We start from the raw sequence: 27,609 nt of genomic DNA, 5'->3' as shown, positions 1-27,609 counted from the left end.
GGGAGAAATTAGCCCAATACTTTTTATTTCTGTATGGTTTATTTTTTTGTGTTCTCTATAAAAACGACACGCTTTCATCGCTAAAGTAACATTCATGATTTTCTTCATCATATATGGTGCGAATTCCACTACTTTTTCCATTCCCAATCATCGCGGACATACATTAATTTGTTAAAATTTCAAGTTTTACACCTGATATTTTGCATTTACATCGTGAGCTAATCTTGGTGAACTCTATAGTCAGCCTATCCATCGAAAGTCTTGTAAATCTTTGTCTTGTAAGTATTTGAAGATTACTGTCTTATATAACATCTTTAACATACCGGTACTCATCGTTTTGAGTCTTTACGTTATGATGGAAACGTTTGTTTGCTGACATGTCTCTTATCTCAATCCTTTGGATGGGATCCATGTATATATATATATATATATATATATATATATATATATATATATATATATATATATATATATATATATATTGCGTTTCCACGAGTATAATTCTATTTTCTAAGTTGTATCGTACAAATTTAAGGTAAAGTTTCGGTTGTCTGGGAACATCGTTTGCAAAAATTGAATTTAAGAATTTCTTCACCTTCTTGGCACGAAAATGAGTTTCATTATAAATTACAGTCGAGGATCCTACCAAATAATTCAGCAGTTCATCAACTGATTGACATTTTTTATCAGATGACACAAGCGCTATCAATGATAATTATATGTGTATGTTTTGTTTGAGACAAATCTGAAGTATTTGATTTTGATTGGAACAAAGAATTGTTACACAAATTTAGTAAACATAGAGTTTGAGGAAACATGCTTCAATGTTTTATTTGCGGTTGGGGTATTTGCTTTTTTATATAAATTGTTTTAAATTAGGTATCATTAACAACTCAAAAGGTGGTTTCAAATTCCAATGCATTATACTTGAATTACATTAGAGCAGGTGTCAGCTACATTTTCTTTCTTTAGAATTATGATAATATCGAGGGTTTGTCTACTATAACACGACAATTTGCTGACGTAGTATTATATCTTCCGTTTCTACAAATATTAATCTTAACGAATATCCAATGAACAAAGATCAACAAAGATAACATAGATGGGCCAGAGAATGACTTTAAATCCACAAAAATCAGAAGCCATATTATTAGCAAATGCCTCACCTACTCGCACTTCTCGTCACAAATTTCTTCTGGATAACACAAATTTATTTCTTTTCTAGATAACAATAAACTGCTCGGAGAAACACTGACGGGTGATGGAAGTTAGTGCAACTACATTGTAGAAATGTAGAACTTACTTGGAGAACATAAAATCTGTTCATCTATCAATCCATCCATATATGGACTCCTAATTTGAAATAAAATAGAAACGTCCACAAATTTGTTATATTTTATAAATCGTTTAAGCATATGGCAGCAGACGCTTAAACATAATTAATCCCCAAACGGTTGCTTTAAGCATGGGCCAGAGATATTCTTTAAGAAACTTTTGAAATCTTGAAGTAGTTCCACTTCGTCGTTCGTAGTTTACAAATATATCTTGTCTTTTAACATTGGACGACAATATTACAGAACAGGATTCTTCTCAGTATGAACAACTGTGACCAATGAAACGGCAGATCACGATTTCTTTGAACGTACTCAAACATACATTCGTATTGACCACTCCATGCTTTTGTTTGGCGACGTGTATATGCCGATATATATATATATATATATATATATATATATATATATATATATATATATATATATATGCTAAATTTCGATTGCTAGTGACAGCAAGGGAATACCCCCTCCATTAGTTATGTCGCTTTCCGATAAAACAAATAGACCATCTCCTGGTACCCTTTCAACCCAAGTTTACTAGAGTTCAGTCAGTTTCTGGGTCATGTACTAGCTTCTGGCATTGTAGCACCTGCTCAATATGTTTTCCTGTTCAACAAAAGGTCAACTGTGTTCTCGGTTTAAGTCGGTGTTGGGGATCTGCTAGTTGTTATTTACAATGTGCTACAATAAGCAGCGCATGGCTGACCGATAATTGTAACGTTCATGCTACGTTAAGAAGCTTCCCCTAATTTAATTGGGTAATTAGACAGACAGTGAATTCTATGCCACTTCGGATGTGACCGATACTATGGAATTTGTCAGGTAACATAAACACGCCCTTCACCCGCTAAATTTTGTAGACCGTAATGATTCAAAAAGAGAGTTAACAGAATACCAACAATAGCAACAACCGAACAATCGTTGATATCCAGGTAAAATAAGAATAAGAATAAGAACCGTACTTAACTGAAATCATAGTTCTGCATTAATGGCATGAACGCGATTCTTTCTCATTGTTTGACTATTGAAAACAAACTACAATAAATAGTGCACGGCTGACCGAAGTTTGTAAGGTTAATATTACGTTACGAAACTTCTTAAAATTCGATAGGTAAATTACCCAAGCACCAAACTCATTCTATACAACCCAGATCTGACTGGTAATATGGAATTTATCAGGTAATATAAAGACGCCCATCTGGGTGGATCAGTCATTGAAAACACATTTGCGGTGAGGTTGGAGGGATCTCTCCTGCGAGAGTCATTTAACAGCTACTGCTTCCTTTAAAGTAAAGTAGAGTGCAGTTACCCGATAAGCAATGCATTTTTTCCTGATTCACTGAACCGTTGCTTTATGCGTTTTAATAAATATTAAAATAATGTCTCTGTTTCTGCGGAAAGAAAGAAAAGATAAAGAATAAAGGAAACAAACTATAGAATCAGACGAACAGAAAACAAAACCAATCTTGACCATTTCTGTAAGTCTCATCCGGAATGGGCACACTATTTGGGACAGGATTTAAGTTTGTTACAAATATTTCCAATATATCTTCAGTGGGAGGCATTTGTTATTTATTATTGTTTTGTGTTCGTAACTTCAATGTCGAAGGCACAAAATTTGTTTAGCTTGCACTGACTAAGATGAAACTGCTAATATTTTGAATTGCTTGACGTCAATAACCTCCTGTAATGCAAAAGCCTTGTTTATTCTTCTGAATTGCTTGACGTCAAGGACTTCCTGTAATGCAATAGCATTGTTTATTTTTATGAATTACTTGACGTCAAGGACCTACTGTAATACAATAGCCTTGTTTATTCCTCTGAATTGCTTGACGTCAAGGACCTCCTGTCATACAATAGCCTTGTTTATTTAGGTAATATCTCCTTGACTGACGACCATTTCGCTTATGTAATAGGCAGACTTATGGTGGCCTGTGTGTATGTGTCTGGATGAATGTGCGATTTGAATTTATAAAGTAGCTTTAACAATGTTTCAGTCATATCGCTACGATGTCTGCAGAGTAGCAGTTTATAGTGATGTCTAGCACTGGAGCATCATACCACAGACCTTTAGCATGATGTCCCACCCATTCACATTATCCTGAGATCAGGTCGACCAGCCCTAACACTAGCCTCTTCATGTTGAGCGCCAGCGAGACGGCTATTAATACCATTTTTATAAGTATATCGTCCTTCACTGTTTGAAACTGCATAATTTGTTTTCAGATGTCCAACATTTAATCATTCCAGCGTTAACTTTTGAAGTGACTGTTAGGTTCATTTTATGTGGGCTATTTTTTCCTGGTAATTTATGAAGATCAATTACCGTTCTGCCTCTGTCCCTTGGTTAATCGTCTGATACAAATCACATGTTCGACCTGTTTGCATTCACGAAAGATATTCTCTGAATAACGAAAATATAAATAGGACGTTTAACTCAGTGTGTAGACAGTCCAGCCGGTATCTTATAGTCCTGGCTAGTCATCCGAAAAAAAGGTAACTTTAATGTCTTCATTTTAACTTTATATGCTTATGCAGTATATGGAGTGTAGATATCGGTCTATTCCACGCGTTCTTTGAGGCAGGCCTCATTAGTACAGCAGTGTCAACCAGACCTCTTTCTTTCCCGTAAGCATCTACATTTTTACACTCGAAAGAGAATACTAATTAGATTTATAATGTTGAGAAGCTCTATGGATATCAAGCTGGATAACTGTAAGTGTCATTTTATATATCTGCTTATTTGTATTTGTGTTTGTTCTGACTTTAATACGTGTGTTTGTCCATGAGTCGGGGAGAGAACAACGTGTATTGAAATTGTAACAGTGTGTACAGTAAACTTTGAATGAAACGCTAATCTTTGACATAAGTGTGACCCTGATGCACAAGTAGTATTTTCCATTCACACCTTTCATCTAAAATACAATTGCATTATTGTAGATCACCATGTTCCTCATTATGTAAAATATATAATTTTAACACAAACTTGGAAAGGTAAAATTTGGGCATCAAATCCAGAAACAGATATGATATACTCAATATCCTGTATGATTCGGGACAGGCGTACCGTTTGGTAGCATTATAAATACATAATCAGATGGGATTTTTGTTCTAATCCCGCCAGGGCCATGGAGGCTGTGTTAGCAACACACTTAAATTATTTGCATTAGCTGACCAAGGTTTCAGTGGGTAACTGCGTCGCATGAAGGTGGGGAAAAGGGTAACGTTTGAAGTACTAGTAAGTAGGTAGCTTGGGTGTCTTTAGTACCATCGGCTAACATTATCTCTCCATTTACCAGTTGTTATATATATTTAATTTGTAGTAGTGTTACTTTTATCCCACTGCCCAAAATCAACTTCATGTTGTACCGGACATGTAACATTTGTTCTGTAAACAATAGAATACATGACAAGTATTTTTCCTATGATTGTGGATTAAATATTAAGATTATTATTAATAAAAGCAAGTTTATTTTAAACTGGGTCTGAACATTGGAATTGCCCCCCCCCCCCCCAACATAACAATACGTAGCCTACCTGGTATTTACCACAATCTGAAATTCCATTAAGTCAGAGTATTCCAGAAATTGGTAATTGCTACCTAGGTCAAGTAGCGGGTTTTGCAATCTTGTTTACCTGAGAAATTACATATCTTGCTTTAACATCTTTAATAATCAGAACTTTATTCATTAGGACTCGTGATAGAACGTTTTGGACTATTTGTGATTTAATCCACAATACATAAGTTTTTAAAATATTCACTTTGTATTCTAGCAAAATCAATTTAATTTGATTTTATAAAGCTTGTTCGTTTTTGCTTTTCTCAGTTAATTCGTTTAATACCATAGAGTCATAATAGAGTATTTTATTAAAAACAAATTTGTCTTTGTGCCGTCATTTGGCTATAATCTTAGGCCAAGATGATAACGCTCTTATGTCACTTGTTCAGGTTCGAATAAACAGTGACACAAGAAAGAGTGAAAACAACAAGCTTTGAAACATATACAATAATTTATTTCCCTTGACAAATTCTGTAAAAATGAAAACAATGAACTGTTTTATAGAATCAAATCCAAAATTAATCCAAAATTAATCCAAGAATAAAATTTTGGTAGTCCTAATAACAAAATATTCTACTGATTTCACGTTCGAATTCCGACGAAGAATCCAAGATGGAAGACGATGACATATGCTGCAATCTGTAGTGTTGAAGTATACAGTTCCTAATAGAAACAAGAAACATCACTCCGGTTTCTGATAGCTGAATAAATTGTATTTAAAAAAACTGTCCTTGTTCCACAATATTACATTAGAGTAAAAAAACAGAATTAATCCTTTTGAATCAAAGTAATTTGAAATAACTCCAAACATCACTACATACAACTAATTGTTTAACAGCCCAGCTTCTACTGAGATTAATTCTCCAAAGCATGCGTTATATGGTCTTTCTAAAAGATAAACAAGAGGTCGCGTGATCATCTTCTGGAAGGTTATAGAAGCAAGAACTTGTTACAGATCACGTTTACTCAGCGTGACCCTGACGAAAACCAATCATTTTATTCTAAAAAAATACAAAAAAATTGTTTACATCTTAAAGATAAAGTCCCGTCATGAACTCGAAAACAACCAATTATTTTAAAATAAAATAGAACTTGTATACGATGGTTGCTACAAATTCTGAAACCAGGTCAAGATTTAGATCAGCAACTGGTGTTTATAAAAAAAGAGTTAAGGTCAAATTATTTTCTAAAAAAAGTATCATCTTTAGTGAATAAAACTACATTACAATATCATGTAATTAAAAATATAAAAAAGTTAAAAACTGACAAACATTTTGAATTGAAATAAACATATGTTAAATCAGATATAATTAAATCAAATGTACATAACAACGCTAAGGAAAGTAGACACATTATATATATATATATATATATATATATATATATATATATATATATATATATATATATATATATATATATATATATATATATATATATATGTTACCTGCCTTCAACTAAATAAGCAATTAAAATTAATTTAATTTTCTTGCATTTTTATGGAAATATTTTCAGCCCTACATTCCTTTTTTTTTCTTCATGCAAACAGGCAAAGATAAAAGTCTCAAATTTGTTGCGTGATAAGGATGTAGTGGTGTGCGATGTGGGTGTGGAAAATCTGGAAATTTTTGGATGTATAGGAGTTACATCATGAAACCATCTAACGTGCCAACTTTTAGGTAGTTACTTCAATTTGGTAATCAGAATTGTACTTGCAAAAGTTGCAAGCAGACGACATAATTTTCAAGACTAATAAGTCACTTCTATTTTTATATCATTTTAATCTCACCTGACGTATATACAACATGCTTCTAATATGATTAAGAATACACATAATCAATGTAGTAAATGGTGTTACAATACTTTTTACGGGCTAGGGTGATGAATGTTTCTAGTCTGCTATATTTTCTTTTAGATATTTAATGAATCCTGATCGAGAAATGTATTGTGTACTATTGCCATTGTTAGCCTGACAACTTGTTTGATCGTTTCCATTAAAGGCTTGTGTACCCAGTATGAACCCCATGTAATTGTGATAAAGGACATAAGAAGATCATAGAAGAACAATACATATGGCATTATGTCACTTTAGTTAATCCTATGTCCTTTGCTATACCAATTGCGGGTACATTTTCATTCCCTTCTGAATAATCATTTAATATATGCTAATATATAGTGCAGAAGTGCATATTTTCTGTTTTCGACTTAGCGGAGAAGTGACACGAAAAATGAATTCTTGAGACATAATCAACTGATATAAGACATAAACAAGGCTACCAGCTCCCCAATAAACTACAAAGGCCACACTTTTGTATCTCTCTTTTCCCTCTCTCCTCTCCCCCTCACCCTCACGGTACATGCGTTGTATTTAACGCCATTTCGCTTCATTTCAAAGATTTATACACCATGAGATAGGAATATTACATAAATATAAGTAATTCATATTTGGTACCGTTGAAAGTTGAAATCGTCGGCTATGTACATAGTTTAAGTCAATTTCTCGCTTTTATGTTTGTATATATAGTAAATCGCTTTGAATCCGTCTGAAAGTCACATTGATATGCTCTCCCCAAGACAGGCAGCACCAACACCGGTCCCCGCTGCACAATTGCTAAATATTATCGGCCAAATGTGGCTGGGTTTATTAAAACCCGCATCTAAATTGTACATACTGGCCGCCCTCAATAACCGGCTTGGCAAAGTTTCACTGTACAGTGGAGATCTTTTACATTCAGGAATATATAATTTTGAGTGTCATACACAGTTGGTTATATCATTAGTGACGAAATGTTTAGCTTTCAGACACGGAAATATGTTATCAAATGTGTTCTCGGGCTAATGATGTTTTGGCTGAATCTTCTAAAAGTTACCCTAAGCGGAGGGGTTTATGTTGAACCCTTTGCTAGTGAGGTACTTTGTTGATTGATGCTACTTTGACAGGATATAGGTACACTTTAGCTGATCAATGTAACTTACATATTACGAAGAAAATGAAATTGAGAAGAGTAATTACTTTGAAATATCAAAGATAGAAGGCATCAACAGCTTTGGAAATAAGTTTTGAATTCCAGAACATAAATGGATACCAAGCAAAAGGCAATATTTGGTCGGATGGTAATGTGAGTTTAAGTAAATATCGAATCACAAATTGTGGCTACTGGTACCGAGAAAACTCGTTTTAAGTGACACCTGGTTCAAGTTAACTTTTGAATACAGTCTCCTTCATATAAAATAGACGTATCGTGTCAATAAAAGTATGCAACTTTTCTCACTTGAATCTTAATGAGTTTATAATCGTTCATTTAGTCATTGTCATAGAATGGCCCGATGGGACAGCTGCACTTTGTTTTAGACGACCGGTGTTTAGAATGCAAATATCATATTTCGGAAGATGATCATTTGGTGTGTTTCCCAAAAATGACCAAGATTTTGCACTTTTAGTCTTATCAGCGTGTTTCCCAAAAATGACCAAGATTTTGCACTTTTAGTTTTATTAGAGTCACATGATCTGTAGGTTGACTGGAAATATACACAAGTATATTTAAATACATTCATGGACACTTCAAGAATAAAGCAATGAAGGGTCAAAACATAAAATGACGCTACATTTACCAAATATTATAAGAAATATATGATGAGGTTGCAAAATCTAAGAAAAGACACAATATTTTATGTAAATGGTTTCAAGTTTAGGGAAAATAAAAGATTCTGGTAGAGTGCTAATTCAAAAACAGCATAACAGCTAAGGTTAACACATTGTCAGATTTAAAGAAAATTAATGACTAAACATGGATGACCAAAAAAGACAGTGGATTTTTAAAACAAAATGAATGTAGATAAATTGAAGATAAATGCATAACGTAAAGTTACGATTTAGCTATTGCACATCTGAGTGAAAAGAACGAACGCATAAAATATGTTACATTCACAAACATATTTATATCCAACATAGCTTGCCTACTAGATTCCAAACATAGCCATCTGGTTCAATATGGCAAAGGCAAGCATATAAATCAAGAATGTTTCCTCTGGGTATTGAACAGTCAAATTTAACCCTTTTGAGACACGGAAAGTTTAGTACCACATCTTAAACCACATTCTATGTTTTTTACTGTCCTGTAATGACCCTTGGTTATTTCGATGTAAAGTGTTATTGCCCTGGTTACGGTTGCCTGTATGTCACGTTGGCTGTTGGTGTCAATGATCTCGACTCTCGACTCATCAACATAATGAGTGGGATTTAGATTCAGCAGATAAAAAGTGGCTTGTTGAATGACAACATTTATTGATGAGGAGCGGCATTTGGGTAGGCGTGTTTGTTGGCGAGTTTTTTCTTGATGACTGACATCCAGTAATGCTTGCTGGTGCATTCAAGCGAAACATAGAATGAATTCCTGGCGGAGTAAATCTATTTTTAGATTGAGTGGTTGGCACGGAATTTGTATCAGAAATTGGAGGAAATATCCACTTGTTATAGATAGACATATTATTGATCTGTCAGCTCTAATGCGCTACTAATATATTGCCCATCATGATTAACCAACTCTATTTCAATGTCTTGCTGCGATGCTTCTTACCTGGCGCGGTACTTCTTGCTATTTCATCACCAGCGTGTGCTCACTGAAGTCGCTGTACTCCTCACTATTTCATCATCTGTCTGCATCCACTGAACTTGCTGTACTTCTCGCTATTTCATCTCCAATCTGTATTCACTGAACTCTCTGAACTGCTTGCTGTTTCATGATCTGTCTGTACTCACTAAACTTATTATATGTTTACGAGTCATATGCTTTGAACTACCCGAGCTTACTGCCTTGAGTGGCATTGTATCTTTGTCTCGAACATTGTGTTCCTCATTTCCATATATATTTGATTCTAATTCTTCCTTTATATTGTGATGTAGTTATGAATTTGCTAGATCATTTAGTATACTGTTGTTCATTATCTTGTCTTTGTATAAATGCGTAATCCTACTGGTCAGAAGGACAATTGCTTTGCTGACTTGCCTGGAAAGGCTTCACATAAAAGAGTGACATATTACGGAAACATTTCATTGCATTCAGCCAATCTGGGAATTTGTCACTTATAATCATCCCAAGAATGACCAGCTTGGCTGGGTAGTGGATAAGACTTAGCCACCCAACTCCCGAATCTCATTGGCGTAGCATCTTAACATTTGACCACAACCTCTTCCTTGCTTCCACAATTTCTTGCGGATAATCTCTATCAACTGAATCGTTAGTACCCTTGAAGACTTTGGCGTTATCTAAAATTTCTTCGGTATCATAATAGTCACTAAATGCCACTATTATACTGCGTTCGCGCTTCACCTCCTCAGCGTAACATGGGGCCCCGAATGGCCGAGTGGTCTAAAACGCTCACCGTTACGGATCACTGCCATCTCACCTCTGTATGCATGGGTTCGAGTCTCAGGCTCGGCCAATGTGGGTATGTGAGAAAGCTTGCCAGTATCTTCTCGTAAGTCGGTGGTTCTTTCGGGGTTTTTCCCTGGTTCTTCCTCCTCCATTTATACTGGCTGCCATATATAGCCTATCTTGTGCTGAAAATTCCGTTAAACCATATAACAGCAACAACAACAACCTCGGCTTAAGGGTTGCTCCCGTGATGTATCTCTAACTTATGCGAACAAGCTTTAGCTGACTGCAAATAAAATTTTGTATCAAAACACTGTTCTCTATAAGTTTAATAAATACCCCAAATTGTGTTTCCTACTTCGAAATTATATATATATATATATATATATATATATATATATATATATATATATATATATATATATCGGTTTGTATGCCATAATCTTTAACAGATCTACACATTTATTGTGACTTGTTGCATGCGGAAGAAATGACGGATTTACACAATAATATACCTTCAGACAAGACTCTTGGTCCCGACTTTATTACTAGTAAATGCAAAAACGAATGGTAGTTCATACTCCATCGAAGCTTGTCCAAAATCGTTAGGTCCCCGAACGTACCCACCTCTATTTACCTGTCTTCGCTTACAGTTTGAAATACATCTTTCCCACGTCATTGTCCCTAATTTCACAAAAAGAGTTATGTTTCTAAAACATTTATATTACTGCAAACCATCTTTTGTAAATTAACAAACCTTATTTGCCACCAATAAACTCAAAATTTCCCGAAAAGCTTGTCAAATTTATTACTGTAATAATCAAAATAATATCATAAACTTTGTGTTATCTTTGGAAGCATACAGTGTTCATACATAACGATGATATAATAAACAATGTTTTTCGATCTGGTGTCCTAAGTAGATGGAGCAGTCATTTCGCATGCTGGAGGTATCGGCTTTTACCCAGGCCGAGTCATACCAAAGAGTTATCAAAATGGTACTAGCAGTTGCCTTGCTTGGTTCTCAACATTAAGAAATGCGTCATTTCCATGAAGAATAGCGAGCAGTTTCTTATATTTTAGCTAATATGTTGTTTCGAATAAATCCTGAAATAGAAGAGTTGTATGTAAGTAGATAGGTAAGCGTGTCTGTATGTACACAGGTATTTATCTACATGATTAAGTAATACAGTATGCATAAATGTTTGTCCCTACCTACTTGCTTTTTGTGAAGTCCTGCATACTTCTAATATAAAAGAAATATACAGTTCACTGTTAAATGGATTTTCAGTCATGTCTTTATTTCGTGCAAAGATTCATAATTTTGCTCGATATACTTTCTAAACAACGAAACAGTTTTTCCTTTCTCAGAGACACAGCTTATCCCGTTACAAAATGTAGCAAGGAAAAACGTTATTTAGTTTAGTTTTCCTTGGACACCTGTCAATGTATGCCTGCGTATCGTATTTCCTCGTCAGTTAGAACACTGAGATGGGTATGATGACATGCAAAATACGGCATTTATCGAGATAACACGCTCACAGAACTTCACACAAAATGAATTCACACATACCCTTCCATGATGCTCTAGCTAATCACTCTCCCGACATGTTGCTTGTAAGCATATCTATGGTATATGTAGTGTCTAATAACTCGGGTGGACAAATTGTTTTTGGTAGTGGCCGGCCTGATTATCAATCAGATACGTAAGAAGAAGAGTCCACCCCAAAATCAAATATTGCACATAAAATATCATGGTTAATATATACTCTAATTTGCAATCATCATCGAAGAAAAATATTGAACATTTATCTTAGAAATTGCAAATATTGATATTAGTTGGCACTCAACTTCATTTATAATTTCAATACTGACATAATTGAATGTATGGTGAGAGATGAATGGCGTCATAATGTCATGACGCGGATACTTATCGACAACTTCTACCACTTTACAACATCAAATAAAGAAACAATACCATTCAATTACCTGCTTCATTACGTATATGTGGAACAATCAGAGTATATATTAATCATAGATAATATGACACATGCAAAGCATGGGAGAAACAAGCAAGGCTAGAGCCCTATTTTTAGAAGCTGGTGTCCACCGACTAGGTCAGGCGTGTCCAACCCGCGGCCGCAGCCTATATGTGGCCCAGTCCTTTTTATCGTGCGACCCGCGGTCATGTAGGCGGCTCGTTTGAAAATATGCATTTAATTAACATGACTGATTGGCGATAAGGAAGTGTTCTTGCTCACGAAGACTGCGACCGTAAGCATTTTGTCTGTTTTAGACCCCCTTATAAAAAAGATTGGACGTCCCTTGACTATTCTGTAGGATTTACAGTACAAAACTCAACGGGAACACTAACAGTGTCAATCGCAAATTCTAAGGTTATCTTTTTACGCTTATATTGCCTAATTTGCTAGATGAGAAAGCAGTTAATGGCTGAAGAGCGTTATGTAAGCAATGTTGTTTGGTTTCTAACCACAATAAATGTTTGATTTTGAACTATTCATTTTTCACATAACTTAGGCGTTTAAGAGTTTATACCAGTGCTAGTTATTCACTTAACTTTAATATCAATGATTAAAGTACGGTCAAAATATCGCACATTCTCCTGAAAATAACTGTGCTTTATCCAACAGGAAATATAGAGAATTGCCTCAAATATGAACACTTCCCTAGCATGTGTTTAAAAAATAAAAAGGATTGATAGGTATGCAACTGCACAATTAAATATTGGTTTTCCGACCCTTGTTTTATATCTAGCATGCACCGAAATAGTAATCTTGTCGAAATTTGATAAGCAAGGCGATGCAAGGTCTTAATGTGATGAAACGTATTGATGACTGTAGTGAAAATTAGGTCAGGTCATTGCATGTGGAATTGTTAAAGTACTAATGTGCTGATGATAAAAGTATAACCAATGATTATAGTATGAATTCTATGCCTCTCTCTCTCTCTCTCTCTCTGCGTGTATGTGTGTATGTGTTTGTGTTGTGATCGCCATAGCGAGTGAGATGACTGGTGCAATGCTCGATTATTCTGTTGCGAGCTTAGGTTGGAGTGACATTCATATCGTAAGAAACTGAATTTAGTCTGAATCTCTACAACTGAGAGTTATGTATTGCCAAGTAAGAATCCTGTGTCACTGATGCAAGAAGCACCTTATTTGATTACATTTGTCTAACAGGAAATACTTTAGAAGTATACTAGGTTACTTATACATGTACTTGTACATCAGCAGATTTTATTTTCTAGAAATTCTACGGGTGATAGACTGATAGTTTCTACGGGTGATTGATAGTTTCACAAGTATAAGCTCGTTCGTTTACTCATGTTAATCCAAGTGATGGAAAACTTAAACGTTTATCGCCATTCGAAATGTGAGCGCAAAATGTCTCCTGGAAGAGCTTTTAGATGTTTCCATGACATTCGAATCTTTATCATTGAACTGAGTCAGGTAACATCGTGCAGCAATCAGTGTAGGTAAACATTTCCACTGTAGTCCTGTCACGGTGCTTTAGAGGTGCTCTCTGTAGCCTACTAACACGGTTTAAGGGTACGGGGAGGTTGACACAGGCGCCCGAGGTTTCGGGGAGTCTAAACCCCGGGACCATAGGTCCTGAGGCTGCAAAACCTCTTTGCGCAATCATCGTCGCTCCCGGGCGTAATTTACCCTTAGTACGCTACTAACGGCTCTGATTGTTAACTTTAATATGACTAAAATTCTTAACTATTTACCTCGGTTACCACAACCGACCACGTATGAGATTTTCCTTGGCCTCGAATAACCACCTATACATCATAATCTAGAGGCAATTTACTCTCACATATATAGAAAATATGTTGTCAAAATGATCAGAAATGTACAACAAAACATCGGGTAGCATATATTCCTAGCATGAAAACAAACACATGTGAACACTGTTGAAAGAACATAGCGGAATATATTCTACTGGTTGTTGTTGATGTAAAATCGTGCATGAATGCTCTTTTCGAGTGAAGTTAATAAACACGTCGTACAGATTATATGTTCTAAGATTTTATTTAGCACGTGATGAAATTTACTAACTGTATGTAATACAAAGCCGAATAGTGTAGTGAAGTTAATCCGGGGTGTGCTGCATACAAATAATATGATACAGCATATTGACATAACACAGGAGAAAGATCAGGAAATATCGGGTGGCAGCGTGGTTAAGCAAGTTGGCGAGGGGTCTGAAGAAAGAGCCCACCAAAGGGGGGGGGGGGCAGGGGGCGAAGCAACTGGAACCTTCTGCATTTTCGACGTTTCTAGGGCATAATTTTAACTATATACCTGTAAACAAAACAACTCTAGAAAAGCATACCTCGTCTTTTTAATTTTAAGTGGGGTTTAAATGGAGAGTGTATGCCGACTTCGCCCACCCACCCCTAACGGCCGGATCCTCCTCTGTAATTACCAGAGTAATCATGTGATAAATAAAACATTGGAAGCAATGAATCATCTTTCGGAATCTTCTCATATTCCTAATTTTCACACCGGCGGCAGTTAATAATCTTAATGGTTATCAAATATTGTTGATATTTTACTTTCCATTTGCCACGCTAGTAATGCAATAATCACAACCATATCCGTTCATACACAAAGTTTATCTAACATCCAAAAGCAGTACATGCAGATAGTTGCCAAATAATACAAAAGTCAGAACTTGTATCCATTTCGTAGATCAACAACATGGTTTGATTGTACCTACAAAAATGCATATTTAGTTGACCAATCAGTGGGCTTAAATGGTTAGACCGTCGGCCTCGGATGCGAGAGGTCGCCATTTCGAATTCCGTCCGAGTCATACCCAAGACATACAAATAGTACTAGCAGCTGCCTAGCTAGGCGTGCTCCATTAAGAGGTTAGTTTTATGATTGGGTGATACGGTGTCATGATAACATGACTGAGTAGGACATCATGCTACTTGTCGGTGGCATGATGCCCTAGTGCTATACATTGCTATAAGCAGCCACACTGTAGACATCACAGCGATATGACTGAACAATTGTTAGAGCTACGTTAAACATACAAATCACACACACACACACACACACACACACACACACACACACACACACACAAAAGCAAACATGCATATTTACATGGCAAGGATAAAGTAACAGGGTAAAACTGAAATGTATCGTCCTTGGCCTTCCTGTCTACATTTACATGATGTTAATATTCTCAGCGTTGTTATAGCGATACCTCTCCAGGTAGACGGTGTCATATTCAGTACGTTATAATCCAGATCAGTATATAAAGCTACAAACCGTATTCGTGTTATTGTCATGTACTACTTTCTAGCACAAGTCGTGTCTACATACATGATAATACACACAAAAACGAGTAGAACGCGTGACCCATTTTTTATCCTGATTATTGCTTTTCAGGGGTAGCTTAATAACGCCAGAGTATTTGAACAAAGTCTTTATATGAAGTAAACTATAAATAGCCTGATTTGGACAATTTTCACTGTTAGATTACGTTGCACGTCTGAGTAGTATGAAAGTAGGGTGTTTGGCTTTTTCTATCCTTTTTGGGCCCTGACACCTGTTCTCGTCTCTACACCCCATGACATAGTATGACTGCTGCATGCTTATACATTTTATTTTTGCACACATGTGACCCAGCCAAGAGGAATAAAGATATAGTTTATGACGGATATCAGTGTCCCCAAAGGGCTTCACAACAGACTAAAATATTTCATCGATTCTACTTTACTGAATGTTGTATTACTGTGTTACCGATCGATTTATTTGTGGCTGTTACGAATGCAAGTTTGAGGATTTTATCAAACTTTTTGTCATCATTTCTCATTTGTTCCCGACTCATTAGGTGTAACATAGTCACAAATATATCAAAGCTCAGTATCGGTAGAGGTTCTTGTTGAAGGGCCTCAAGTCTATTAATTATAAAGGCTGAGCATATTCCATATAGTTCTTGGACTTCTTTTGCGAAAACACAACCACTTAGGTCCTGTATTTCCTTAATAGTTTCTGGCGAAAGTTCTACCTGTGATTTTGACACTTATTTATCTTCTTTTACTTAAAAGCAGATTACTCGACTTTCACTTTTCGTAAGACAGCGCTGTCTTTTTCCATTTCTGCCAGTACAATCTCAAACTCAGCCTCACGGATTGTTTTATCTTCAATTGCAACCGAATATGTATTCATTGTATTCAGACTCATGTGTGTGACTGCTAATTATTCTGAATCAACCAGTACTGCTGAATTCAGTCGGAACGAAATTAATTTGCTATCTCCACCAGAGACACCAGTTACTATAGATAAAGGTCCAATAATAATAACGATTGCTTAACCTTCGATATTTGTTTTTTTAACCGTGCTTCCAGTCACACCAAGACCAGCAGTCGTTGCTGAGGCAAAGCACAAAGAACATTTACGACCAAACATGCACGGTGGTATTTGAAAATCAGCGCTGTTCTTTTGGTAATTTTATCTCGCAGATTTTTATCCAATTCGATTTTTTTTCTCATTTTGATAAGACTGATGGTCCATTATAGTTCTTTTATTGATAATACGATCGCCTATTTTAATTGTATGATAGGCATGCCTTGCTCCGGTTCATCATCACGCCCAGGCGCAATAAGCATACACACTTCTAGCCAATGCCATTTTTGTACTGGTACAGTTGTCATACAATTATTGAAACCCTCTGCCTCGGGAATACTTAAATCTCCGGCAATAGTGCGTTCTGGGAATCCATCACTCCTTTCGTTGAAAGTGGCACTGATTAGACCCAAAACTTACATATCAAACGATCATATTTGCCCAGTAAATGTTATTCAAACAGGTGGGTCCTTGCTGAACGAAAGTGGGAATTTTATTCGTTTCAGTTCACTAACGTATGTATAAAATATTATTTAGTGAACTTAGTTGGGGTTAATACATGGGTTAATGCAAATTGCCATTGTTGAAACAATCCTGGAGAGGTTTTGTACCGGGTGCTGCCGTCAACGACTGTGCGTTGTCATGTTTACATGCAAGGGTTCCAAGATGACCTCGAGTTTGTTGAGGTACATCAGGATGATTCCAAAGGGCAATTTCTACTTGACGTTTACAAAATTGTATGACTCTGTATAAGAGGGTATGGTAACGCCGTTTTCACGCATATGTTCATCAAGAAACGGAGCAAAATTGTTATCAATTTTAACTTCCGCTGACGATTGGTCCAACATCCCGTCTGTGGTAAATTTCTCAACTTCATCATCACAGTCAGTATCCGTTACTTATATAATGATCAAAATATCCAGTCTTAAACACAAACACCAAAGACAGTTAAGCACTCTTCAGGATAAACTTTAAGCACAGCAAGTTGGATTTCATCATCACTGACTAATGATACTGATAATACGACTGTGAAGAATCGAAAATATCACTGTCCGGCGTCCGAATAAATGATAGTGGTACAAAATCACGACCCCTCTTGTCATTTATCAGCACCCCCAGTCGTGCTCACGCACGTTAAGTTCAAAGTTATGATAAACAATTGTGATAATGACTCTCGCACCTTGAAAATGTGAGGTTTAGGTGTATGTAAACCGTTTCTACCACCAGAATAAAATACAAGTCGACCATCCGCTAATTCTGCCTCTTTAAAGGATATTGGTTTCTCTCCTTCTTTTTCTTAAATTGTTGTAATTGCGTTCCAAAAGGTTACTGTGTGTGGTGGTACATGCACCTTAGCGATCTGCTGATCTACGTTTTGTGTTATTTCACCATTAGCTGTATCAACATAGCTTCTGATATTCTCAACTGACACGCCAGATTCTCTGATTCCACCGTTGCTAGTGAACCCAACCTTACTTTGTTGCCACAAAGTTGCATTTGAGCTTGACAATAGTATATTGAATGCCCGCATTAGACGATTAAAGTTTGCCGGTTTGATCTTAAAAATCACAAGCTTACCTGGATTAACACCAGCAACAACACCGCTAGTAGACGCAGAAAAATATGTTTCGGTGGAAACCCTGACACATCCATATCAACACCGCGCCGTCCAGCTGAATAACATCCAGAAAGTTTTAATAGACAATATGTATAATACACGTGTAATTAAACGTGAAATCAATAATGGAATAACTGCTCAGTTATTCTATCATATCGAACTGCATCATAGCAATAACCTGCATGGATTTCAATGTCTCTGCCAGTTACATCATTGATGGTTCTGGTATCACTGCAGTTCATGATTACGCGGGCACCACTGTAAATCCATGGTTTAGTAGATTTAATCCATCCTTTTCATGACGAAGCTGTATAACAAGATAAGCGCGGAGCACAATGTCTGCTTTGACACTAGTGTGACGAAAGCTTTGTAACACCGTTACGATTACATGGGTCACATTTGTCAATAGTCGTCGACCGTCTTTACCTAGTTCGTCGATGGGTGGGATACTTGCCATGCGAGTTTCCAATTCGCCACTACGTTTATAAATTTGAATTCGGGTACTTGTGTTTCCTGTGATTTGCACGAACGTACTCAGCCGCTTTAGTAGCAATAGTAGATGCAAAACGATGATGATGGTTTTGTTCATACTCGTCTAATACCGCAGGGATGTCAACATTTTTTGCACCCCTTGGTTTTCGGGTATTATGATTTGTGCAATTTGATTGAGTTACTGTACATTTGTTTTATTTGTAGTCGCTGCTCTTGTTGGTGCTGCAGTAGAAACATGTGGTTGTGGATTCATTGCAATTACAGGTCTCAATAATTCAAGTATGTCAGTTTTTCTCGTACGATATATTATGTATTTACCATGCAGCCTTGCGATCAGTTTTAGTGGTAGCACATAAGGCATGTGTAAGCTAGGGGTGGGTGAAGCCTCGCTCTAATTAAGACTTTTGTCGACAATTTGTTTTATTTTATGTATTTTATCAGGGTCAGAAACTGCAACCCTTTTAATCCTGGTTAGTATTTAATTTATTTCTGTTTTATTTCCTTTTGTCTCTGTCTGTTTTGTCACATCTGTTCGTGGTTTCGATTTAATTCTGCGCGTCATATAGTATTCACGAACAGATCTAAAGAGCTGGCAAATTTAATTATATGAGTTGATTCAGATGCCACATTTAAGATATAGTCGTGCCCCAGGGCCATCATGTAACACCTGTGTATGTGTTTTACAGTACTCATAACGTCATGTTCTGCTACATAATTTGAATTTTCCAGGGTAGACAGGTTTGCACTTATTAAGTCCCAATGCCCCAATGGCCTTGGTTTTATATACATACACACAAGTGTTTATCTAATTGGTGCAAACCGGCTATAGCGCAGATGTGCCCGTTACCGTCTAATTTTCTCTTCCGCTACTATGTGTTTAAAACTGGGCGAATAGAAAGTATCATAACATCCATCTCAATGATCATATGGATATATATTAATGATTGAAAACAGGCATTTTCAGATAAAATATCTCATTATATTTAACTTCATAATATAAGCTTCAAACTCGAATAAAGTATCTTCTATTCAGAGTTCAGTAAAAAAAAAGCTCAAATGACTGGGCATTGCGAAATATACAATATCGAACTGTACCACACCCCGATCAGTGATATCCAATAACATCAAGTTTCTTAGAATGCCTACTGGATTTTGTTCTACATACACCCAGGTAGTATCAAAGACTTGTTTTGGGCCCTTTTTGGAAAACCCTTGGGGACACTAACATCTGTCATAGAATCTACCACTCATGACTGGGCCAAGTGTTATAGACATGTAAACGTCACCGTGTTAAGGGGTTAGAGACAATCGGATGTGTAAGGAACACATAAGGGGGAAAAATAACGAAACTTCTAATACTTTCTGCTCACTTTATTTTGGTGTTCTCAACATTAATGATACGCTTGCATCGTTAAAGTAGCATTCATGATTTTCTTCATCATATATAGTGCGAATTCCACTAATGTTTCCATTTCCAATCATCGCGGACATACAATAATTTGTTAAAAGTTCAAGTTTTACACCTGATATGTTACATTTGCATCGTGCGCTAATCTTGGTGAACTCTATCGTCAGCCGATCCATTCAAAGTCTTGTAAATCTTTGTCTTGTAAGTATTTGAAGATTACTGTCTTATATAACATCTTTAACATACCGGTACTCATCGTTTTGAGTCTTTACGTTATGCTGGAAACGTTTCTGTTGCTGGCATTTCTCATATATTTAGCCTTTGAATGGGACCCACGTGCTTATACACATATTGCCTTTCCTCAAGTATAATTCTTTTTTCTAAATTGTATCGTACAAATGTAAGATAAAGCTACATTTGCCTGGGAACATTGTTTGAAAGAATTGAATATAAGAATGGAATTTCTTCATTTTCCTGGAACGAACATGAGTTTCATTATAAATTTCAGTCGAGTATTCTACCACATAATTCAACAATATACCAAATGATTGATCTTTATTATCAGATCACACACGCTCTATCAACGATAATCACACGTGAATGTTTGTTTGCGACAAATCTAAGGTATTTTATTTAGTTTCGCACAAAGGATTGCAACACATGTTTAGTAATTATGGAGTCGGAGGAAACATGCTTCACTGCTTTATTTGGGGTTGGGGTATTTGCTTTTTTATAAATTGTTTCAAATTAGGTATCATTAACAACTCAAACGGTGGTTTAGAATTCCAATGCATTTTTCTTGTATTACATAAGAGACGGTGTCAACTACATTTTCTTATTTAAAATTATAATAATGTCGAGAGTTTGTCTACTATAACACGAAAATGTGCTGACGTTGTATTTTATCTTACGTTTCTACAAATATTATTCTTATCTACCATCCCATGAACAAAAATCAACAAGATTACATAGATGGACCAGAGAATGGCTTTTAATTAACCAAAATTAGAAGCCATATTATTAACAAATGCCTCACCTCCTCACACTTCTCGTCACAAATTTCTTCTGTATAACGCATCTGCTGCTTTTTTAGATAGCAATAAACACCTCAGAAAAACTCTGACGGGTGATTAATGTTGGTGCAACTACATTGTAGAAATAGAGAACTTATTCGGAAAGCATACAATCTATCTATCTACCTATCTATCCGTCCGTCCGTCTGTTTGTCTGTCTGCCTGTCTACTAATCTATCATCAGACCAATTTTAGAATATACCGCTTACAAATTGAAGAAAGGAAGCTGCAAGTATTGAAGTTGGACTTAACAGAAGTGTAGGGGCTGAGCTTGCATATACAGAATGTGGAATTCTAATTTTGAAAAAATAGAAACGTCTACAAATTTGCTATATTTTATAAATAGTTTAACCATATCACACCAGACATTGAAACAAACTATATCGCATCAGACGTTTAAACATGATTCCGAAAACGTTTGCCCTATGTATGGGCCAGATATATTCTTTAAGAAACATTTGAAAACTTGAAGTACCATTTCATCATTCGTAGTTTACAAATATATCTCTTTTTTAACATTGGACTTCAATGTTTCAGAAAAAATCTTCTTCTGAGTCTCAGTGCGTCCGATTCTACTTATGTTCCCTATAAAGAATTAAATATAACTATGCAAGTGATATCATATAACTCCAAAGAAGAAAGTGTGTGTGTTTCTTTGTGATTTAGATTTTTAACGTAGCTTTAACACTCTTCCAGTCATATCCCTACGAGGTCTGCAATGTGACATTTTAAATTGATGTCTAGTACTGGGACATCATGCCGCAGACATGTAGCGTGATGTCCCACCCAGTCACATTATCCTGACATCAGGCCGACTAATCCTAACACTAACCTCTTAATGCTGAGCGCCAAGCGAGGCAGCTGTTAGTACCATTTTTAGAAGTCTTTAGTATGACTCAGACGTGTTTCGAACCCACGACCTCCAGCATCAGCGGACGCTAGATGAAAGATAAGTAGATGAAAGATAAATGTCTCTAATATATGTTACACCTATGAATAACTGTTTCTAACGAAAATCAAATCTCTATATCTTTGAATGTACTCAAACGTCCAGTACGTATTGACCTCTCTACGCTTTTGCTTGGCGATATATATATATATATATATATATATATATATATATATATATATATATATATATATATATATATATATATCACCGATACTCATATCAGTAACTTCAATAAAATTATATAAACTACCTTTCAAGTTTATCTTGTAATTTAGTTATCGAAATACGTCTTATTCAACAGGGTGTGCTCGTATGACCACCATTCGCGCGTACCTGTTTTATCCTGTTCGATTTTGATGAACAGCCTCACGGGCACACAAGTAGTATTGGAGATTGTTAATGTTTGTTGCTTATCTCCAAAAAAATTCCTAAGAAGGATGGATTGGGATATCTTAACCTGTTTGATTCTGTTTCATACTTCGTTTTCGGCTCATGATCAAACGGCCTGAGGCAGGTTGGAAATTACAATCCAACTACGTAAAATATGAACACAAAAGGAAATAAATTAAAACTATTCAGGGTATAATGACCTAATCCCACTTGTTCTATTTATATCCGTTTCGGTACAGCTGTCTTTCGACCTTCACTGTTTGAAACTGCATAAAATGTTAGGTTCTTTTATGTGGGCTATTTTTTTTTCCAGGTACTTGATGAAGATTGTTTTACAGTTCTGCCTATATCCCTTGGTTAATGATTGATACAAATCACATTTTCGAACTGTTCGCATTTACGAAAGACATTCTGTAAATAAAGAAAGTGGAAATAGGACGTTTACCTCAGAAGTGTGTGCAAACCAGGCGGTATCTTATAGTCCTGGTTAGTCATCCGAATAAAAAGGTAAGCCTTATGTTTTCCTTTAAACTTTATTTGTTTATGCAGTATATGGGCTGTATTCCACGCGCTATTTGCCGTAGGTTTTATTAGTACAGCAGTGTCAGCCAGGAGAAAAATATAAACCTCATACTTTCCCATTGGAATCTATATGTTTTTCCACCAGAAGGAGAATACAGTTAGATTTATACTTTTGTGAAGTTCTATGGATATCAAGCTGGATAACTGTAAGTATCATTTTATCTATCTGCTTATTTGTATATTTGTCTGACTTTAATGCGTGTGTTTGTCCATGAGTCGGGGAAAGAACAACGTGTATTGAAATTGTAACAGTGTGTGCAATGAACTTTGAATGACACGCTAATCTTTGGCATAAGTGTGACCCTGATGCACAAAGTAATATTTTCCATTCACACCTTTCATCTGAAATGCAAGATCATTATTTTCGATCCCCATCTTCCTCATTATGTAAATTTATAATTTTGACACTAACGCGGAGAGCTAAAATGTGGGCATCAAATCCAGAAACATATCTGATATCTTAAATGGCCAGTATGATTCGAGTCAGGTGTACACTTTGGTAGTATTATGAATATATAATCAGACGAGATTTTTGTTCTAACCCTACCCAGCAATGGCAGCTTTGTTTGTAACGCACTTTCTTTTTTTTTTTTTTTTTTTTTGGCGCTTTCTGAAATAGCTTTCGGCATTCCATGAGGGCGGTAACAAAGGTAACGTGTGAAGTACTAGTGAGTAGGTAGCTGGAGCGTCTTTAGTACCATCAGCTAATATAATCTCTCCAAGTACCAGTTCTTATCTATATTTAATTTCTATTATTGTTACTTTTTTACCCATTATCATATGGTACTTATAATTGAAATTAAAATTGAACATGCCCAAAATCAAATTTATGTTGTACCGGACATGTAACATTTGTTCTGTAAACAATAGAATACATAACAAGTAATTTTCCTATGAGTGTGGATTAAATATTCAGATTATTATTAATAAAAGCAAGTTTATTTTAATCTGAGTCTGAACATTGCAATCCACCACCATAAAATACGTAGCCTACCTGGTATTTACCACAGTCTTTATTTTATAGTTAGTAACGGATTTTGTCTTTTTGAGAATATCGAATACTCAAGAATGGAAAATCCGTTAAGTTAAAGCATTTCCATAAATCGGTAATTGCAACCTAGATCCAGTAGGGGTCTTTGAAGTCTTGTTTGCTTGAGAAATTACGCATCTTGCTTTAACATTTTTAGTCAGAATTAGTCCTTATTGTTATGTTCATTATTTTTACTTGGGAAATATTATTTATTTAAATTATTAGTCACTGGAAGTACAAAGTGCTCTTTGATAATATTCTTGGACAGATACATTAACTTAAAATATAGTTAATTCAGACAATGCCATTTTGGATTATATTATTGTGCTTCGTCAAAAGACTATTGGCACATAACCACGTCACAGCCCAAAGCAGGCACATCAACACATTCAGCGTTGGATTTTGTTTTGGAAAACCACTGAATTTAATTAGAACCTTATTCATTAGGACTCGTGATAGAACATTTTGGAATATTTGTGGTTTAACTCACAACATTTAAGTTCTTTTTTAATTTTCACTTTTGTATTCTAGGAAGATAATTATATTTGTTTTGAATATTGCAGCACAGCATTTGTTGGTTTTCGTTCTTTTCAGTTAATTAGTTTAAGACCATAGTGCTCTAAAATAGTAATTCTTTTTTTAAAATCGTCTTTGTGCTGTCTTTTTGCTGTAATCTTAAACCAGTAGGATGACGTTAAGGAAAGTGAACAAATTATACACATGTTATTCGCCCCCATCTAAATAAGCTTTTTAAATTATTTATTTCTCTTGCGAACTTATGGAAATATTTTCAGCACTTCCTTTATTTTTCAAAAATACCAACAGGCAAAGATAATATGTCTCAAATTTGTATCGTATTATCGATATAGTGGTATGTGATGATGTTGGGGTAAAGCTAGATGTATAGGAGGTTCAGCCTGAAGCCATCTAACATGCCTACCTTTAGGTAGGTACCTCTATTTGGTAATCATCATAAACTTATGCCCATAAAGAGACAAGACCTATAGTCCCTGAATGAATCTTACCTGCAATAAGTGAGTTCTATACGTTTGATTCATTTCAATCTTACCTAGCTTATACATTTGCTTCAAAGATATAAACAACCAAACCTGTAGCTTGTAAGACATTCAGTGGTGTGCGAAGTGGGTGAGACAAATTGGCAAATAGTGGCTGTATCAGTGGGAGAGCACTTGCTCATCTAAATATACCGAGTGTTAGGTTGGTACTTCACATGTAGTAACCATGATAAATTTACAACCATAAAGAGACTTTTACTTGCAAATGTTGCAAGTAGACGACATATTTTTGAAGGCCAATAAGTCACTTCTATCTTTAGTTCATATTAATCTCGCCAGACTTATACAGAAGATGCTTCTAAGATAATTAAAAATACACCTATTCAATGTAGGACATGGTGTTACGACATTTTTAACGGGCTAGAGGGATGAATTTTTCTGTTCTGCTTGTTTTGAGACTGTTAGAGGTTTGTTTCGAATTTTAGTAGCACATTCAGAAGAAATTGATGCGTTTATATTCGGGTAGGTACTTAATGAATCTTGATGGAGACATATAGTGTGTACTATTGCCATTGTTATCTTGAAAACTTAGTTGATCCTTTCCATTAAAGGCTTGTGTACCCAGCATGAAACCCATGTAATTGTGGTAAAAAAAACTTCAAAAGATCATAGAAGAACAATACATTCTAATGAATTGTAATAAGGCTAGCATATAAAAGATCTCAGGACGGTACGGGTTTAATTATGCACGATATGGCATTTTGAAACTTTAGCCAATCATTTGTCCGTTGCTATACTAATTTCGGGTACATTTTTATTAAACCGTCTGCCTTCTGAATAATCATTTATTACATACAAATATATTGTGCAGACGTGCATATTTTATGTTTTTGACTTAGCGGATAAGTGACACAAAAACTGAATTCTTGAGACATCGTCAACTGCTATATGACATAAACAAGGCTACCAGCTCCTCAATAAAGGCCACACTTTTGTATCTCTCTTTTCCCTCTCTCCTCTCCCCCTCACCCTCACGGTACATGGATTGTATATAACGTCTTTGTCGCTTCATTTTAAAGATTTATATACAATGAGATAGGAATATTGCATAAATATAAGTAATTTATATTTGGTACTGTTGAAAGCCGAAATCGTCGGCTATGCACATATTTTAAGTTCATTTATGTTTGTGTATATAGTATATTGCCTTGAATTCATTTGAAAGTCAGATTGATACACTCTTCGCAAGACAGGCATCACCGAAACCTGCGGAATGGCTAAATATGTTTGGCCAAATATTGCAGGGTTTATTACTATTCGAATTGAAATTTTATATACTGGCCACCTTCAATGTCCTGTTTGGAAAAGTTTCACTTTACAAGGGAGATATTTTACATTCAAATAGATAATTGAGTATGCCACACAGTATAGCTTGTATCTTTAGTGAGGAAATGTTTAGCTTTCGAACAAGGAAATATGTTATGGAGTGTGTTCTCAGACTGATGACATTTTAGTTAAAGTTTCGAAAAGTTACCCTAAGCGGAGGGGTTTGTGTTGTACCCATTGCTAGCGAGGTACTTTGTTGATTGATGCTACTTTGACAGGATATAGGTAGACTTTAACTGATCACTGTCACTTATATTTTACAAAGAATATGAAACTGAGAAAAGTAATTACTTTGAAATTATCAAAGATAAAAGACATCAACAGCTTTGGAAATAAGTTTTGAATTCCAGAACATAAATGGATACCAAGCAAAAGGCAATATTTGGTCGGATGGCAATGTGAGTTTAAGTAAATATCGAATCACAAATTGTGGCTACTGGTACCGAGATAACCCGTTTTAATTGACACCTGGTTCAAGTTAACTTTTGAATACAGTCTCATTCATATAAAATGGACGTGTCGTGTCAATAAAAGTATGCAACTTTTCACTCATGAATCATAATAAGGTTATAATCGTGCATTTAGTCAAGTCATAGAATGGCCCGACGGTACAGCTGCACTTTGTTTTAGACTACCGGTGTCTAGAATGCAAATATCATATTTCGGAAGAGGATCATTGTGTGTGTTTTCCAAAAATGACCAAGATTTTGCACTTTTAGTATCGATATAAATACATGATCTGCACGAAATAGGTTGACTGGAGATATGCACAAGTATATTTATTTACTTTCATGGACACGTCAAGAATAACGCAATGAAGGATACAAAAAAAATGACGAATGACGCTACATTTACCGAATATTATGAGAATTATATGATGAGGTTGCAAAATCTAAGAAAGGACACAAAACTTATGTTACTCTGGGACTTGTTTCATGTTTAAGGACAATAAAAGATTCTGGTAAAGCTCTTATTCAACAACAGCACAGCAGCTATGAATAACAC

General features: G+C 35.6%; 1 protein-coding gene across 5 annotated transcripts in view; it reads left to right on the top strand.

Annotated features, from left to right (window-relative positions):
• The window catches only part of LOC149775967 (solute carrier family 28 member 3-like), an 89,799-nt gene that overhangs the window by 12,129 nt on the left and 50,061 nt on the right, over positions 1-27,609 (top strand). Inside the window, exon 1 of one of the 5 annotated variants that reach the window (XM_089940945.1) lies at positions 3,929-4,049. The exons of 2 other annotated variants lie outside the window; for them this stretch is intronic. The gene's annotated coding sequence lies outside the window, so the exon portion shown is untranslated. Of the gene's footprint in view, positions 1-3,928; positions 4,050-22,853; positions 23,098-23,165; positions 23,319-27,609 lie in introns of those variants that run through there. 2 more of the 5 variants (XM_089940942.1, XM_089940940.1) reach the window with 2 other exon arrangements.

This window comes from Sinohyriopsis cumingii, chromosome 18, assembly GCF_028554795.1.
Source record: "Sinohyriopsis cumingii isolate HCF-2022 chromosome 18, ASM2855479v2, whole genome shotgun sequence".
NCBI classification, from domain to species: domain Eukaryota; kingdom Metazoa; phylum Mollusca; class Bivalvia; order Unionida; family Unionidae; genus Sinohyriopsis; species Sinohyriopsis cumingii.
The sequence above is the reverse complement of the archived record's forward strand: the minus strand, read 5'-3'. Positions and strand labels throughout refer to the sequence as shown.